This window comes from Ornithorhynchus anatinus, chromosome 3 (assembly GCF_004115215.2).
Source record: "Ornithorhynchus anatinus isolate Pmale09 chromosome 3, mOrnAna1.pri.v4, whole genome shotgun sequence".
In the NCBI taxonomy this organism is placed as follows: domain Eukaryota; kingdom Metazoa; phylum Chordata; class Mammalia; order Monotremata; family Ornithorhynchidae; genus Ornithorhynchus; species Ornithorhynchus anatinus.
The window spans coordinates 110,560,624-110,573,814 of record NC_041730.1 but is presented as its reverse complement, the minus strand read 5'-3'; the positions used below and the strand labels follow the sequence as shown (position 1 = coordinate 110,573,814).

Sequence of the window (13,191 nt, the reverse complement as noted above, 5' to 3'; positions counted from 1 at the left end):
AACTTCTCTGTGCCTCAGTTCCCTCATCTGTAAAATGGGGATTAAAACTGTGAGCCTCACGTGGGACAACCTGATTCCCCTGTATCCACCCCAGCACTTAGAACAGTGCTCTGCACATAGTAAGCACTTAACAAATACCAACATTATATCTAGTTTTTTTAATATTAATAATAAAATTAACTGTCTTTCTCTCCCTCTAGGTTGTAAGCTTGTTGTGGGCAGGGAATGTGTCTGTTATATTGTTATATTGTACTGTCTCAAGCAGTGCACAGTAAGCGCTCAATAAATATGACTGATTGATTGACACCGACCATCACCTCGACCCCCTCAGGAGGCCTCGCAACTAAAAGTGCCTCACTCCTGCTCCATCCTGTAACTAACAGGATGCTCTGTTTGTTCCCCTCCACCCCCAAGCAACTCGGACAAGACTCATTGCAGGGAGAAAGTTATCCCTCTAAAGGCCAGGCTCTTTCAGGAGCGTCAGGGCCCGAATCTGCTGGGCCGTCAGCCCGGCCGGTGACACCTTAACCAGTGCCCGCAATAGGCTGGGTCCATTCATTCATTCATTCAATTATATTTATTGAGCTCTTACTGTGTGCAGAGCACTGTACTAACCACCTCGGAAGGTACAGCACAACAATAAAAAGTGACATTCCCTGCCCACAGTGAGCTTACAGTCTGAGGTGGGGGGAGACGGAACACAGTACAAATAAATAAAATGACAGATATGTACATAAATGGTGTGGTGCTGGGATGGGGGAAGAGCAAAGGCAGTAAGTCAGGGCGACGCAGAAGGGAATGGATTCCAGGTACCAGTGGGATGCAGCTCTCCCAGCTCCACCTATCGCCTTCCCCGGGCCCAGTGAGAGCTGTGACGCCTCGGAGCAGGAACGAAGCCTGCAGGTCGCCACCCGGGCCCGAAGCCAAGGGGACACTCTGCCTGCTCCTCTCAGACACCACTCCTCTTCAAGCTGCCCTCCCCCTCCTCCACCAGCCTCATCGCAACTCGATGCCAAAGAAAGTGCGGGCAGTTAGGCCCTTGTTCGGTCCAACCTGAGGCCGGACCGCCTCAGGGTTCTCTCAGTAGCAGTCCCTGGTCAGGGCAGACTGTCCCCAAAATGCTCCCCACTGGCTCACTGCCTGCCTCCTCTCTACTCACGACTCGGTTCCATCCTGTCACACTCTAACTCACAAAAAATGCCTGAGTGAGGCTGTAGGGGGGAGCAGCCTGGCACAGTGGATATAGCCCCGGCCTGAGAATCAGAATGTTGTGGGTTCTAATCCCGGCTCCACCACTTCTCTGCTGTGTGATCTTGGGCAAGTCACTTCGCTTCTCTGTGTTTCAGTTTCCTCATCTGTAAAGTGGAGATTTAGCCTGGGAGCCCATTGAAGGACAGGGAATATGTCCAACCCCATTTGCTTGTATCTACCCCAACCTCTTACAAAATGCCTGGCACCCAAAGAAATACCAGAATTATTATTATTATTATTGTTATTAACACCCAACAGGCAGTGCAGGGGCTGGGTAAAATACCCACAGCTTTCCTCACTGAGTGCTTCCTGTCACAGGGTGGGGGCCCAGCTCCACCTTCCGAGCTCAGACCTCCCACGATCCTGAGTCTGGGACCATCGTGCTCACGTCTGGCTGGCCCTCCAAGGCCTTTTGGCCTCTCTTCTGGGCTGCAGGACTGGGGGACAGGCACAATGTCCTTGTCCATCCTAGTAGCCCTCAGAGCACCTAGCCCACCAGGGAGGCAGTGGGGCCATTAAAGGGAAGGAGAAAAGAGGAGTGGGGTCCAGTCAAGCAGCCATGGCAACCCAGGGATCAGCAGTCAACTGGCAGCAGCAATCAGTTGCACATACCACTAATCAATAAGCTGTCAGTTGTGAACGACCACCCATCAGATGTCAGTTACGCATGATCACCAATCAGTAAGCAAAGAACACGACGACCGCATCCGATTCTGAATCCAGGACACAAAAAACACCCAATGTCAATCAACACATTTCCCCTTACCCCCCGCCCCCAACCACTGCTGGATGCCCTTTGGTTACACCTGTGCAGTTCAGAAACCTGATTCTGGGAAATTTTTGCCGCAATATGGGATTCAGGCAGACTGGAACCATTAGGTATCAGATTTGGCATTCCTGGGATCATGGAACTGTGGGAACCGGGAACTGGGAAGACTGGGACCTGCACAGAGTCTCACAGAAATGGCTTGGGATGGGGAGGCTGGGATGTTTGAGTTGTGGTGGTGTGATTCAAGATTCACATTCTAGAACTTTGGGAAGCTTAAATTGCGCCTGGTCTCTTGATGATCTGGGAAGCAGTATAGTGTAGTGGTTAGAGCATGGGCCTGGGAGTCAGAGGATCTGACTTCCAATCTCGGCTCTGTCAATTGCCTTCTGTGTGAACTTGTGCAAGTCACCTAACTTCTCTGTGCCTCGGTTTCATCTGTAAAATGGGGATTCAACGTCTGTTCTCCCTCCTACTTAGACTGTAAGCCCCATGATGGGCAGGGAACCTGTCCAATTCCATTAACTTCTATCTACCCCAATTCATTCATTCATTCAATCGTATTTATTGAGCGCTTACTGTGTGCAGACCACTGTAATAAGCTCTTGGAAAGTACAATCTGGCAACAAAGAGAGACAGTCCCTAACCCAACAATGGGCTCAAAGTCTAGAAGCGGGGAGACAGTCAACGAAACAAAACAAGTAGACAGGCATCAATAGCATCAATATAAATAGAATTATACATATATACACATCATGAATAAAATAGAATAATATGTGCATATATACATAAGTGCTGTGGGGTGGGGAGGGCATAGAGCAGAGGGAGTCGGGGCGATGGGGAGGGGAGAAGGAGCAGAGGAAAAGGGGGGAGCAGAGGAAAAGGGGAGTGCTTAGCACAGGGAAAAGACTTAACAAATACAATAATAATGCTAATAAAAACAATAATTTAATTTCTTATTGTGTCTGTCACCAAACCCTCCATCTTTTTAGATTGTGAGCCCCCGGGGGCTCATGATGTATATTCTTTCCTTAATTTTAGTACAGTATTTCTGCACACAGTAAATGCATAGCAAATATTGTAAGTGGCATGGAAAGCAGCTTCCCAGCTGAGCTTCTGAGGAAGAAGACCCCTAAATGGTTCCTACTACTAAAGGCTGTTGAAATTTTTTCCTTGTGTTTAGAAACAAACACATGGGAATATCCTGAAGCAATTCAGTATGAAACCTGAAGGTCTAAGAGGAAAGGTTTACTATCTCCAGTAGGGCACCTGTCATAAATGCATCAACAATTATATTAAGATTTCACTTCTGATTGCTCACCCATATCCTGCCTCTGGCCTGGAACTCCCTCTTTATATCCCATGGAGATTCCGTCTTCCCATCTTCAAAGCCTTATCAAAAACACATCTCCTACAAGAGGCCTTTCCCAACTAAACTCTCAATTCCCCTTCTCCCACTCCCTTTTGCAGCAACCTAGCACTTGGATTTGCACCCTGTATTCACCCCTCCCTCGAAAGAGCAGTCTTGGGAGTCAGAGGATGTGGGTTCTAATCCCACCTCTGCCACTTAGAGAAGCAGCGTGGCTCAGTGGAAAGAGCCTGGGCTTTGGAGTCAGAGGTCGTGGGTTCGAATCCTGGCTCTGCCACTTAGCTGTGTGACTGTGGGCAAGTCACTTCACTTCTCTGGGCCTCAGTTACCTCATCTGTAAAATGGGGATTAACTGTGAGCCCCACGTGGGACAACCTGATTCCCCGTGTCTAACCCAGCGCTTAGAACAGTGCTCTGCACATAGTAAGCACTTAATAAATACCAACATTATTATTAAGAGAAGCAGCGTAGCTCAGTGGAAAGAGCACGGGCTTTGGAGTCAGTGGTCATGAGTTCGAATCCCAGCTCTGCCACTTGTCAGCTGTGTGACTGTGGGCAAGTCACTTAACTTCTCTATGCCTCAGTTACCTCATCTGTAAAATGGGGATTAAGACTGTGAGCCCCACGTGGGACATCCTGATTCCCCTGTGTCTACCCCAGTGCTTAGAACAGTGCTCGGCACATAGTAAGCGCTTTACAAATCCCAACATTATTATTACTTGTTTGCAGTGTGACCGTGGGCAAGCTGATTAACTTCCTTGTGCCTCAGTTACCTTATCTGTAAAATGGGGATTAAGACTGTGAGCCCCACGTGGGACAACCTGATTACCTTGTATCTACCCCAGCGCTTAGAAAAGTGCTTGGCTCATAGTAAATGCCTAACAAATACCATAATAATAATTAATAATTATGTACATAATCAACTTATTAATATCAGTGTTTGTCTCCTCCTCTAGACTATAAACTCATTTTGGGCAGAGAACATGTCTACAACTGTGTTCTTTTAAAACTTAGTATGGTGTTCATGTCTACCTACTGTATTGTACTCTCCCAAGAACTTAGTACAATGCTCTACACAGAGTAAGTGCTCAGGAAATATCTTTCATTGATGATTGCATGAGGGTGGGGGCTTTTTTAACGGAATTGTCAGAAGCAACTTTCACATTCATGTTGAAATAATCTGAAAAGACTCCAGGTGTCTGTTGGGGCTGGGGAGGTTGCGGAGATGGGCTCTGTTCAGGATTCATTTAAACCCTAAATGAAGAACAGCAAACTGAAAGATAGTAGAGCCAGGACCTGAAATCACATGAAAGCGGAGGTAAGACACAGCTAAGTGACAAACGGTTTGCAGAGGCTAAATCTCAAGCCAAGTATTTCTGAGCCTTTGAGGAGCACGGAGAAGTGCTCTCAGAGAGTGGACAGTCTCTTGACTGCATTTTGTAGTCCTCAAATATCATCCTTTAGGGGAGACAGCAGAGAAGAGTCAGGTTGGGTGAATCCCCATTGGATTTGGGGGATATTTGGATGTGGAGCTGTAAGAGGATGAGCCCTCAGCTCAGGCCAGGACAGTGTACCAGTCTGAGGGACAGTGGGAGAGCATTCCGGTATAATAATAATTATGGTATTTGTTAAGCACTTACTATGAGCCAGTCACTGTTCTAAGTGCTGGAGTAGATACAAGGTCTTAATCCCCATTTTACAGATGAGGTAACTGAGACACAGAGAAGTTAAGTGCCTTGACCAAGGTCCCATAGCAGACAAGTGGTGGGGTCGCGATTAGAACCCAGGTCCTCTGACTCCCAAGCCTGTGCTCTTTCCACTAAGCCACAAACAGAGATTTTACTCTCCCAATTCAACCTCTACCAAAAGCCATGGCTTCTTTCTGCTGTTTTTGAAGACTTTAAGCACCCAATATCTTTCATAATCAGAACTTCCTTGGGTAATAATAACAATGATAATAAAAAATTTGTTAAGCACTCACTATGCCAGGCACTGTACTAAGTGTATACAATCTAATCGGATTGGAGTCCCTGTCCCACATAATAATGTTGGTATTTGTTAAGCGTTTACTATGTGCAGAGCACTGTTCTAAGCGCTGGGGTAGACACAAGGGAATCAGGTTGTCCCACGTGGGGCTCACAGTCTTAATCCCCATTTTACAGATGCGGTAACTGAGGCCCAGAGTAGTGAAGTGACTTGCCCAGAGTCGCACAGCTGACAAGTGGCGGAGCCGGGATTCGAACCCATGACCTCTGACTCCAAAGCCCGTGCTCTTTCCACTGAGCCACGCTGCTTCTCAATGCTGCTTCCCACATGAGGTTCACGGTCTCAATCCCAATTTTACAGATGAAATAACTGAGGGCCAGAGAAGTGAAGAGATTCTCCCAAGGTCATACAGCAGACAAGTGGCAGAGTCAGGATTAGAACCCATTACCTTCTGACTCCCAGGCCCATGCTCAATCTGCTACACCATGCTGTTACACATGGAAGATAATCTGTGTTTCCCCTGCTCACATCATTTTCAGACACACACACAACCCTCCTTTTCCTGTGTGACTTCCTTTCTCTAGGAGTCTTGAGACTTTTCTCACATGGCTGCCTTAGAGGCCACATCAATGCGAAACAAGGCAAACCTTCCCCTATCTGCAGCTCAAACACACAGAGTCATCTTAAAATCAGGCTGCAGGAGGTTCCACAGGGTACCAGAGTTCTGGCCCCTGGACCTCTGGCCTCTTCCCTGCTAATTCCAGTTCTCGTCTCTTCCCTCTCAGCATCCGGAGGTTGGAGATCAGAGGAGAAAAGTCGTCAGAGCCGAATCACTTTAGGTACGGGGAATCTTGATTGAGGACTCAGCCCACCTTTTCCTCTGCTCCTCTCCCCATCGCCCCACCTCGCTCCCTTTACTCAAACCCCCTCTCCGTGCCACAGCACTTGTGCATATATTTACATATTTATAATTCTATTCATTTATATTAATGATGTGTATATATCTATAATTCTATTTATTTATATTGATGCTATTGATGCCTGTTTACTTGTTTCGATGCCTGTCTACCCTCTTCTAGACTGTGAATGCGTTCCTCTTTTGCTGAATTGTACTTTCCAAGCGCTTAGTACAGTGTTCTGCACACAGTAAGCGCTCAACAAATACTATTGAATGAATGAATGAAAGATGACACCTACAGGAAGCGGCTTGGGGTGGTGCAGCCGTGACTGCAGCAATACTTGTGCAACCCACACAATCACACCTAACCTAGTCTTGTTACTTTTCACAGATTTTGCAGGGCAGACCTCCTTCAAACTTCCTTAGAGATTAAACGTAGCCAGGTAGAAAGAGCAAAGGCCTGGGAGTGAGAGGACCTGGGTTCTAATCTTGCACCGCCACTTACTTGCTGGGTGGCCTTGGGCACGTCACAGTTTCTTTGTGCCTCAGTTTCCTCATCTGCAGAATGGGGATTCAAAACCGTTCTCCCTCCTACTTAGACTGAGAGTCCTATGTAGGACCTAATTACCTTGTATCTACTCTAGTGCAAAATACAGTGCTTGGTACACAGTAAGCACTTAATAAATACACTATTATTATTAATAAACTAGGCTGGGGATACTGTCCTGGGTTTGAGGACCTCCTCTTTTCTTCTCGGGGGCAGTCAAAGGAAAGGTGGTGAAGAAAGTGAGGGCGTTACCCTTCCCTGGCATTCTGAGAGATCTGTACTATAATTCCCACAATGTTGTGGGGGCCTAAACTGAGCATGTGCCAAGCACATCCCACTTTAAATATGGTAGTACAAGCCCCTGAAGTGAGCAAGATCTGCTGGAGATGAGGAGGGGGAGGAGCTCAGTGAGAATAGTTCCAAACCCAAGACATGTTTCCTAAAATCTCCCATACAGCTGATAAAAATCCAGAACTACTCTGGCCAAACCTGGACCCAAGGTTAGCCTTGTTCAGATAGTAGAATTCACCTTTGGTGCAAAAGTTAACTAATGAATTGAATATACCTTTAAAATATTTCTATACCAAAGAACTCTCAGATAACCAAATCCTCTATGATTGGCTCCATCTGTTTGTTTTATAGCATTTGTTAAGTGCTTACTATGTGTCCAACACTCTTCCTAAGCACTCGGGTGGATACAAGTTAATTAGGTTGGACACGGTCCCTGTCCCATATGGGACTCAGTCTTAAGCAGAGGGAAAACAGGAGAAATAATAACAACAATAATAATGGTGGTATTTGTTAAGCACTTACTATGTGCAAAGTACTGCTCTAAGCGCTGGGGGGATACAAGGTGATCAGGTTGTCCCACGTGGGGCTCACGGTTTTTAATCCCCATTTTACAGATGAGGTGAGGCACAGAGAAGTTAAGTGACTTGCCCAAAGTCACACAGCTGGCAAGTGGTGGAGCCGGAATTCGAACGCATGACCTTTGACTTCCAACCCCGGGCTCTTTCCACTGAGCCACGCTGCTTGACACCGAGAAGTTAAGTGACTTGCCCAGGGTCATACAGCAAGCAACCGGCAGGGCCGGGATTAGACTATCAAAGGTGTGCTCTTTCCACTAGGCCATGCTGCTTCATGCATTGTTCTGTTCCAGTCTTCCAGCTCTTCTCTGATTTTTCTTACAGTCATTAGTACTTTCTGAGCACTTAATGTGAGCAGATCATTATACGGAGCTCTTGGGACAGTACAATACAACAGAGTTAGTACACAGGATCCCTGCCCTCAAGGAACTTACAATCTAATGGAGGGGCACCTCAGCTTCCCCCTGCGACTATTGGACTGTCTATCGGAAAGGAACACTGCATCCACCAGTGATCTCAGAAAATGGACCATCTAGCAAGACCAGAAACGGGACCTCTTAATGCCAGGACAACTTTCTCCAGCTCCAGTAAACCCCCTCTAATGTGTGAGATGAACTGCCTGGGCATGCTTTCTGTGCCAAATACACTCTACTTCCGGCTCTAACTGAAGCCTCCGGCAACTCTGTTCCACGTGTTAGCTTGGAAACCCAAGGAAACGTAAGAGAAGCAGTATGGCGTAGTTGACAGAGCACAGGCCTGGGAGTCAGAAAGTCATGGGTCCTAATCCCGTCTCCACTACTTGTCTGCTGTGTGACCCTGGGCAAGTTACTTCAATTCTCAGGGCTTCAGGTACCTCATCTGTAAAATGGGGATTGAGACTGTGAGCCCCATCTGGTATAGGGACTGTGTCCAAACAGATTTACTTGTGTTCACCCCAGTGCTTAATACAGTGCCTGGTGCATAGCAACAGCTTAATAAACACCCCAGTTATTATCATTTTTATTATTATATCTTACATTGTGGCTAATCCTCTGAATCTCAAGAGCTCTGCTTCTCTGGTACCATGTCTGGGTCAGATTGTGGTGCTGCTGTCTCCCTTTGCGGGAGATATATAATAATGCAGGAACAATGCGGAAACCCCGGCTGGTAAGCAGATGAACGATATGAAAGCAACCAGGGATAAAATGGGATCTCATAGCACGGGGCTGGAAATCTGAAGGACCTGGGTTCTAATCCCATCTCCACTGCATGTCTGCTGTGTAACCTTGTGCAAGTCACTTCTCTGGGCCTCAATTACCTCGTCTTTAAAATGGGGATTAAGAGTGTGAGCCCCATGTGGGACAGGGACTGTGTCCAACCTGATTAACTTGTATCTATCCTAGCACTTAGTACAGTGCTTGGCACATAGTAAACTTATGTACCATAATAATATATTATTATTATAATAATATAATATTACTGGGCAGGTTAGCCCTACCCCAGCTACCCCTGGAGTCTGCAAGGAAAGGCCCAGGATATAAATCAGTGGTATTGAATGCTATGTGCAGGGCATTCTACTAAGCACTTGAGAGAGTACAGCAGTGTTAGCAGACATGTTCCCTGCCCACAGTGAGCTTACAGTCTAGAGGGAGAGGCAGACATTAATATAAACAAGTAATTTATACTATATAATTTAAAGATTCATACAGAAGTGCTATTGGGTTGAGGTTGGAGTAAATATCAATACCCAAAGGTCCAGATCCAAGTGCAGAGATGATGAAGAAAGGAGAGGAAGCTGGGGAAAAGGGGCCTTAGCTGGGAAAGACCCCTTGGAGATGTGACCTTCATAATGTTTTGAAGGTAGAAAGAGGGGTGGTCTGGCATACATGGGGGAGGAAGGATCCAGGCTAGGGGGACCATGTGGGAAAGGGGTTGGTGGCAAGATAGATGAGAGAGATAAGGGTAATGAGAGTGAAACCAGGTATGCATATGAGGTGAAGTTGGTATATGATTCCAGATAATGGGACACGGTAGGGGCAGCTACCACTCAATTAATCAGTAGTATTTATTGAGCACTTGTTCTGTGCAGAGCACTGTACTAAGTGGGTGGGAGAGTATAACAATGTTAATAATAGTGATGGTATTTGTTGTGTTTACTATGTTCCAGGTAGTGTTCTAAGCGCTGGGGTAGATACAAGGTCATCAGTTTGTCCCACGTGGGGCTCACAGTCTTAATCCCCATTTTACAGGTGAGGTTACTGAAGCACAGAGAAGTTAAGTGACTTGCCCAAAATCACGCAACAGACAAGTGGCGGAATCAGGATTAGAACCCACATCCTCCCAAGCCCCTGCTCTTTCCACTAAGCCATGCTGCTTCCAGATAGAATTCCTGTCCTCAGGGACTCTACAACCTAGCAGGGGAGGCAGACACAAAAATAAATTACAGCTCTTAGTCAGTTTACAGAAAAATGGGTGGATCCATTCAAGAGCAACAAATATGAAGAAAGGAACAGAAAAGACAACTATGCAAAGCTACTGATCGAGGATCTGGGGTTAACTTGCAGAAAAGAAGGCTAAGAGGAAAGATGGGCAAGTCTTCTAGCCACAGAAGGATTAAATCAATCAGTCAGTCAATCATACTTATTGAACACTTACTGTCTGCAGAATACTGTACAAATTGCTTTGGAGAGTACAACATAAAAATATAACAGACACATTCCCTGCCCGTAAAGAGTTTACAGTCTGGATGAGGAAACTAAGGCACAGAGAAGTTAAGCAACTTCAACAGAGACCTAAGGAAATGGACTTTGTTAAAGCAGGGAAGAATTGAGCTGGAAATAAGAAAGATCATTTCTGATTTCGTGGAGATAGTGGAATAAGCAATCCAGGGGGACTGTAGAGTTTTCACTGCTGGGGATCCTTAAGGAAATAAAGAACACTACCTATGCTAGCCACTCTCGGGGTTGCACCTGGAGAGTTTCTAGTACTCTACCAGTCTCGGCTATGGGAGATAGAGTCATGCAGAGGTATACCTATTCCATTCCTAGCCTGACCAGTGGCTACCGAGTGGAAGGCAATCTGCTGCAAGTCAAAACTCACCTGTGCTATAGGAGAGAGTTGAAGATAGAGACTCAAGTTTACTGCGCAGAAGGCGGCAATGATAAACCACTTCCGGATTTTTACCAAAATATGGGATACACAACCAGAACGATTGCAGATGGAGAGCGGGGCGTTCTGGGAGAGATGCGTCCATGGTGTTGCTATGGGTCGGAAACGACTCGGTGGCATAAGACAAGACAAGACCTATGGCAGATGGCATACTCACCCTCCAGCCTGGAGGCAGAGGATTGGACAGGTGACTTTCGAGATCCTTTCAAAATCTTCAAATTCTTCACTTCTTCCCCACCATCTTGGTGGGTTGGATGGCTTGGAGGTCCTGCAGGGAGGGATTCTCTTCCTTGCTTTGGGGGTAAATTGAGTTCAGGGATAGGCAGAATTATGCAATCTCCAAGGGATCCTCGATGGCAATTAGTTTGGACAATCAGCATTCCATTATGACCCTGAACTCTCCCAAGGACTTAGTACAGTGTTCTGCACACAGTAATCGCTCAATAAATGATTGATTTGTTGACTAATGGACCAAGGCCTCATCTCCACTCCTCTGCTCAGAGATCCATTGCCTCTATTGAATCACTCATCCTATCCCTCCTGGATTACTGAATCAGCCTCATTGCTGACCTCCCAGCCTCCTGTCTCTCCCCTTTCCAGTCCATACTTCACTTTGTTGGCCGGATCATTTTTCTACAAAAACTTTCAGGACATGTCACCTCAAAAAAATCCAGTGGTTGCCCATCCAACTCCATATCAAACAAAAACTCCTCATCATTGACTTTAAAGCAGTCCACCTCCTTGCCACCTCCTACCACACCTTGCTTCTCTCCTTCTACAAACCACTCCTCTACTGCTAACCTTCTCACTGTGCCTCTATCTTGCCTGTCTTGCTGCTGACCCCTAGCCCTCATCCTGCCTCTGACCTGGAACACCCTCCCTCCTCAAATCTGACAGATAATTACTCTCCCCCACCTCAAAGTCTTACTGAAGGCACATCTCCTCCAAGAGGCCTTCCCTGACCAAGCCCCAACTTCCCTCATCTCCCACTCCCTTCTGTGTCACTCTGATTTGCTCCCTTTGTTCTTCCCCCATCCCACCCCCACAGCACTTATTTACATAAACTTAATTTTATTTAGCTGTATTGATGTCTGCTTTCCCCCTTCAGACTGTAAGCTCACTGTGGGCAAGGAATTTCACTGTTTAATGTTGTATTGTTCTTTCCCAAGCACTTAATACAGTGTTTGCAAACAGTAAGCACTCAATAAATAAGTATTTAATGAATGAATGGATGAATTTGACTTAGGGCTGAATTGGTCATTCATCTATAAATCAATTTTTAAAAATTAATAACTGGAATTTTTAAAAATCCACCATAATAATAATATTGATTAAGCACTTACTCTATGCCAACCACTGTGCTAAGTGCTGGAATTGATGCAACATAATCAGATGAGACACAGTCCCTATCCCACCTGACGGAGAGTGAGAAAATTTTTTTTAAGGGTAGTTATTAAGCGCTCATTATGTACTAAGTGCTGGGGTGGATACAAACAAATAGGGTTGGACTCAGTCCCTGTCCCACATGGGGCTCACAGTATCAATCCCCATTTTACAGATGAGGTAAGTGAGGCAATGAGAAGTCATGTGACTTACCCAAGGTCATACAGCAGACAAATGGTGGAACCAGAATTAAAACCCATGACCTTCTGACTCCAAGGCCGGTCCTCTATCCACTCTACCATGCTACTTCTCTGTAATAATGATGGTATTTGTTAAGTGCTTACTATGTGCCAAGCAGTGATCATAGCTAGGGTAGATACGTGTAATCAGGTTGTCCCACTTGGGGCTCAGAGTCTTAATCCCCATTTTACAGATGAGGTAACTGAGGCACAGAGAAGTCAAGTGACTTGCCCAAGGTCACACAGCAGACAAGTGGCGGAGGAGGGATTAGAACCCACGTCCTCTGACTCCCAAGCCCGCGCTCTTTCCACTAAGCCACGATGCTTGTCTAATAAACCTCATTTTACAGATGTGGAAACTGAGACCCTAAGAGGTTAAGTGACCTGTCCAAAGTCACACAGCAGACCAGTGACAGAACCAAGTGGGAACTCTGGTTTCCTTGTTCCTCATTCTGTGTTCTTAAGATTAATACTGAGAGCACCGTGTCCAACCTGATTTGGTTTATCCACTCCGGCACTTAGTACAGAGCCAGAGTACAATGCTTCAGAAATATCACAATAATAACAATAATAATTATTATTATTATGCCATGTTGCTTCTCGGGGTTTCTCTTAAAAAGCTGAGTTTCTCTAGACTGTAAACTCTCTAGACTGTAAGCTTGTTGTGAGCAGGGAATGGGTCTGTTTATCGTTATATTGTAGTCTCCCAAGCACTCAGTACAGAGCTTTGTACACAGTA

At 46.0% G+C, this 13,191-nt stretch overlaps 1 non-coding gene across 1 annotated transcript; it reads left to right on the top strand.

Annotated features, from left to right (window-relative positions):
- The first annotated feature begins 10,613 nt into the window (after positions 1 to 10,613).
- LOC114810944 lies at positions 10,614 to 10,751 on the top strand. The gene has a single exon (XR_003758633.1). It is a non-coding gene; the product is annotated as a small nucleolar RNA SNORA7 (small nucleolar RNA).
- Positions 10,752 to 13,191: the final 2,440 nt, after the last annotated feature.